This window comes from Sorex fumeus, unplaced genomic scaffold (genome assembly GCF_029834395.1).
Source record: "Sorex fumeus unplaced genomic scaffold, SorFum_2.1 ptg000125l, whole genome shotgun sequence".
Classification (NCBI taxonomy): Eukaryota; Metazoa; Chordata; class Mammalia; order Eulipotyphla; family Soricidae; genus Sorex; species Sorex fumeus.
In genome coordinates, this window is record NW_026606182.1 from 2,036,114 (window position 1) to 2,042,113 (window position 6,000).

Below are 6,000 nucleotides of genomic sequence, written 5' to 3' on the forward strand. Positions count from 1 at the left end.
ACGGGTTGGAAAGCCGCAGATCTAACTGCTCCAGGGCAGATTCAAGAAGATGCTGCAAGATGCTGAGCGGAGGCCGCCGAGAGCGCCACCTGCTGGGCGGAGCGGCCGCCGGGGCCCGCGCGGTTCCCACGGCTCCTATGCGTTTCAGGGCCCTAAGGTGAGCCGGGAGGAGAGAGGAAGAGGAGGAGGAGAAGGAAGGGCTGGCCGGGGCGCCAACCCCGACTCCTGCCACAGCTGGACAGGACAGCCGGACAGAGCCGAGGGCGGCTCAGCGCCCAGCCTCCCCCGAGCTGGCCGCTGGCCCCAGACCTGCTTTCACCAAGCTGCGTGGCCCTGGGCCCGGTTCTTGGAAACTGGGGGGAAATTAGAGGTCGGGGAATCTGTTTATTTATTTTTTAATTTTCGAGCCAGACGCGGCGGCGCTCAGGGCTTCCTCCAGGCTCTGCGTGCAGGGATCAACCCCTGGCGGGGTTTGGGGGGCCCAGATGGGGTGCCCCGGAGCGAACCCGTGCAGGGCAATGTGATGTTGGCCGCATGCAGGGCAATGTGATGTCGGCCGCGTGCAGGGCAATGTGATGTCGCTCCGGCCCCAGATGGGAGACTTTAATTCCATTTTTACTTCTAACTCCACCACGAGGTCAGAAGCAAGGACACAGGCCTTCTACCCGCTACGGCCTTTTCAAGAGAGGGAAACTGAGGCACGGAGCAACACAGGCGGAGTCTGGACACCTAGGTGGTCGCGCAGGGTCCCCCCCTCCCCCCCCCAGCGGAACTCCGGGCCTCTACCCCGGAAGACCGTCGCGAGGGAGGGAGGAGTCGCGGCGCCGCCACGGAGGCGTCTCTGCCGCATCCAGCCCCGAGCGGAGCCGAGCGGAACCGAGTGTTGCCGAGCGCTCCCGAACAGAACCGAAGGGAGCCGAGCCCGCGGGTCCGCCCGAACGAGAGAACGAGGGTGACCGAAAAGAGCCGAGTTTGGCCGAGCGGGAGGTCCTGCGGCTCCCCCTGGCGGACTCAGCGCGTAGCGCGCCACCCCGCAGACCTGAAACCGGAGCTTACAAACCCGCATTCTGAGGCCCCAGCGGTGCCGAGGTCGGGTGACAGACAAACAGGTTTTAGAAATGGAGGCACTAGAGGTCAAACCGGGCACGGTGTGTTTGCTTTGCCCCGCCTCCCAGCCCCCATCATTGCCACCGTTTATTTTTTTTTTTACTTTTTGGATTACACCTGGCTATGCACAGGGGTTACTCCTGGCTCTTCACTCAGGAATCACTCCTGGCGGTGCTCAGGGGACCCTATGGGATGCTGGGAATCGAACATCGAACCCGGGTCCACTGCAAGGCAAATGCCCTCCCCACTGTGCTATCCTTCCAGGCCCTGCCGCCGTTGATTCTTGCAGCAGAGAGCACAGGAAACGTCTTCCTCCCTACCGCGTCAGCCCCCGTGCAAATATTGACCTTGTTTCTGCTCGTTAAGGCCAAGCAGGCCAAGCGCAGCCCACAGGCCACACCACAGCTGGTGTTTGTAGCCAGAGGGCCTGGAGGACCTGGGCTCCCGGGAAAGCTGTGGCCTGTGCATCTGGGAGCCCCGAGGGTGCCAAGCATGCGCCCCCACCTCTCTGTAGGCAGGTCCGGATGCAGGCTTCCTGGAGAGGGCTGCTTGTGGACACCTGAGCACCGGGTCTGCCGCTGGCCCCTGGTGCAGAGTGTGGGTGGAGTGGCCACCGGGCTGTCAGCCCAGACTGCCGTTCTAGGCCTCGTTTTCAGCTTTGACACTCTCCGGGTCTGGGGAGATCATACGTGGCATTTGCCCCAAGCCACCCACCGGGAGTGGGTGATATCTGAGCACAGAGCCGGGAGCAAACCCTAACAACTGCCCTCAGTCACTGCCCCCCCCAAATAAAAACAACACTGGCCAGGTTGTCTGGGATCTGGGCACCAGAGGCCGGGGGCTGCTCTGGGTTGGTGCTACAGGCAGGTCATGTGACCATAAACTCTGAGCCGTAAAACGGGGTGGGAGTCATTGTCAATACCTAAGACGTTTTCCATCCCCCCTTTCCTGGTCTTAAAGCTCTTCTCACTTTTATTTATATTTGGGGTCGGCGGTAGACACACCCGGCGGTGCTCAGGGCTTACTTCTGGCTCTGCGCTCAGGAACTGCTCCTGGTGGTGCTTGGGGGACCGTATGGGATGCCAGGGATCGAAACCAGACCAGTCCCGGGCAAAGCACATACCTTATTGCTATTCTTTTTTGGGGGGGGGTCACAACCCGGCGATGCACAGGGGTTCCTCCTGGCTTTGCACTCAGGAATTACTCCTGGTGGTGCTCAGGGGACCCTATGGGATGCTGGGAATCGAACCCGGGTCGGCCGCATGGAAGGCAAACGCCCTCCCGGCTGTGTTATCGCTCCAGCCCCTCCTCTCACGTTTAGGGATGTGGTTACCCACAGCTTTGGGGATTCAGCAAGAGGCTGGGCAGGGCACCTGGCTGGAATAAGCCTGCTGAGGTCTGGCCAGGACACTGGGTTGAGCAATGCCCCCCCCTTACCCCACACAATGCGGCATGGGCATCCCGCTGCCCTGTAATTGCTATCTACAGCATCTGGGCTGTCTGCCCTCCACCCCGCCCCCACATCTACACACACACACACACACACACACACTCTTCCCTTCCTCTGGCAGATGAGCCCGATTTGAAGCCAGGGGTCTTGGCGTCCCCTCTTCAGGCCGCGCAGACTCCCGGCTCTTGTGCCCAGCTGCTGAGGTGGACGCGAGAGGTTCCAGTCCAGAGCCCTGTGGTCCTGGGCTGTTGCCTGGCAACCGACTCAGCGTGAAGTTCAAGGTAAGGCCTCGGATCTGAGCGAGCAGGGTGTGTGCAAGGGAGTCAGGGACGGGGAGGGGGTGTCCTGAGCAGCCTCCCCGCTCAGGCTCACCTCCCCGAGCCCCCGCTATTCTTGCCTTCCCCATTCCATCCCAGCCCGAATCCCTATACCCGCTCCTTCCGCCCAATCTGATGACCTCCTCCCCACTTCATTTTTTTTTCGGGCGACCACGTAGCATAAGATCCGAGGAAGTTATAAAGATCAGGGAGAGAGGATTCTTGGGGCGTGCATTTATTTATTCATTCCCAACACGTACCAAAAGGTCCCCAGAACTGCTCAGCCCTCGGAATATGGGTGCAACACCCGAACCCCTCCTCAGTCCCCCAGGTGCACATGAGCTGCACAGGCAAAGGAGAATCCCCCCCACGCTCTTGGCATCCCTCCGCCCCTGCCCTATGTGCACCTCCACCTGCACTGCAGGTCTTCGGTCTTCTGGCTACAGCCGAAATGCCCTGAACCTACTGTGTGCTCCGGGCCGGGCCCAGCAGCATTGTTGCTACATGACCCGCCTCCTCTCTTGGCTCTCTGAACATCTCCCTGCCCCATTGGTCGGGCTGACTGTCCATCACAGTGCCTCGCCTTCTCTATGGCTGAAAGGCTAGGTACATGACCTACCCCTGGCCAATCATGGCACACTAATACTTGGTCTTTGGTGATTGGCCTCGAGGATGATCATGTGACCCAGTTGGAACCAATCAGCTTTCTTCCGTGTGATTTAGGGTTTTGCATCCCGGTCTCTGAGGATGTAGGCTTGAAGTCTCCGGAAGCATCCTCCATGCCCCACACAGAGGGCTGGACACACCGAGCAGACAGAGGGAACTTCGGGAGAGCGTGGACTGCGGTACGCAAACCCCTCCACCGCAGGGGCGGCCGCACCATGCACAGGAGGAAAGTCAGCAACCGGCCTCGGCTGTCAATCACGTGTCATCATCTGTATTGACAAGAGCTGGGGCAGAAACCGCAGAGGATTCTCCCCGGGGCCCCTCCCGCCTAGCCGGGAATTGGGAAGGCCAACTGACCCCAAACAACTTGGAATACCAGAAGCATCCACTCCCCTATGAACCCCAGATCGCCCTCAGGGGAGCCCCAAGACTGAGGGCTTGGATTCTAGCTGTGTGCACATCGCCCCCCGAAGATTGTCCGTCTTGGCCTCCTCTAACCCCAGTCACACCGTGTGTTCTGTACCATCCCCGCCACTACTACTGCGAGTCAGGATAGGTTACTTGAGAGTAAAGGGTGTAGACCAAGTTTGTGTGTGTGTTTGTGTGTGTTTGTGTGTGTGTGTGTGTGCGTGTACACCTCCACTTTACCATCCATTGCAGAGTGTATAATGCATAGTTTTTACCTAGCATGATTTGACTCATGGTCCCACCCCCCCCCCACATACACACACACAACACAGGAGACAGACTAGAGAAGGGGGCACACAATCACCTCTATTTTATGAGGGGGATACTGAGGCCCACGGGTCCAGCCAGGACCCAGAGGAAGAGAAATATCCAGCATGCAGCTTCAGTGCTTTGCCTGAGGTGCCCTGCCCTCTGCGGGGCGTGGGGGGCTGGGGTGATGGAGCCCATGAGCCTCAGGGCCCCTTTAGGAGGGAGACCAGGGCCACCCAAACCAGCCTGAGACTATGCCCCCTGTTCCAGAACCTTCCAGATCTTGACCCCCCTCCTCCGGGGGAATAAAAAGCAGAGGGAGTCCAGCTCCTCCACCCACCTCAAGGCCCCCAGGGAGGCAGCTGTGGCCCCGTTGGCCCAGAACTCCTTCCTCTGAGTGGGGCTAGCGTGGATCTCCCTAAATATCTGTTTTTCACTCTGGGATTTTTGGTCTTTGTGTCTCATTATTAGTTATTTGGGGCACCACCCGCAGTGCCAGGGACTCCCGGGCTAACTCCGGAGCACTCTGGAGGCCCCCGTGGTACGGGGATGGCGCCTGGGGCCTTGCCCCTTGCATGAGCTTCACCCGTTCCTCTGTGTTCTCTCCCAGCCTGGTTTTGCCCCTCACATCACGCCAGGAGTCACCAATCTGGCTGCAGCCGGGCCCCGGGCCAGGGTCACCGGCCAGATCTCTCCTCTGTGCCCACTTCCTCCTCGCCCACCCCCCCAGCTCTGTCTCTTCCTCTCCCTGCCCGGCGCCCTTGAGACATCCTGAGGGTCCCTGCCAGCCTGTGGGGTGGGGACCCTGCCCAGGTCTCAGGGAGGAGACAGGCATGACTCCTCCTATGGGGACCCCCCTGGAGGGCCCCTGCAGCCCTCGGACACTGCAATGGCAGCTTTGGCGGGGGGGTCAGCTGCTCTCCACAGGGCCTGGGTGAGGTCCCCGGGCCCTCTGGACCCTAAGAAAAGAATACAAAAGTGCAAGTACAAAATAGCACGTGTGGCCTCAGAGGAGCCCAGGAAGGGACTCTGAGGCTGGACTTGATTCCCTTTTTTTTTTTTTTTTTTTTGCTTTTTGGGTCACACTCGGCGATGCACAGGGGTTCCTCCTGGCTCTGCACTCAGGAGTTACTCCTGGCGGTGCTCAGGGGACCCTATGGGAGGCTGGGAATCGAACCCAGGTTGGCTGCATACAAGGCAAACGCCCTCCCCGCTGTGCTATCGCTCCAGCCCCTTGATTCCCTTCTTGGGGTGGCCACTTCTCCTGGAGTCGGAGCACGGAAGCGTGGCCACTGGTGGCGGGCGGAACCGCTTGGCACCTGAGACCCTGTCCCCCAGGGTAGGTAGTCTCACTGAGCAGTGTCACCCGCTCCCGGCGGCGGCATCCAGGGCAGCTCCCCATGAACCGGGGACCCCAATGCTTCTCCTTAACCTGTCTCGGAGCCCAGGAAGCCTGGATGGATCCCTCTGGGAACCACATTCAGGCTGATTCCAGGGGAGTGGGGGGCCCATGTGGGGCTCTGCCCAGCCAGGACCTTCCCTCCCCACTCCAGGTTTCCAGAGCTCTCACCGGGCCGAGCCTCATCCCTGAGTCCCGGCGGAGAACATGGCTCCCAGAGGGGTCAAACCAGCTACCCAGGATCACACAGCAACGTGGCCTGCGGCCGGGCCTGGGTCTCTGGGCCCCCACACCCGGGTGGCACAAGCCACCGCCTCCGGTTCCGTGGACCCCCGCGTGGGTCC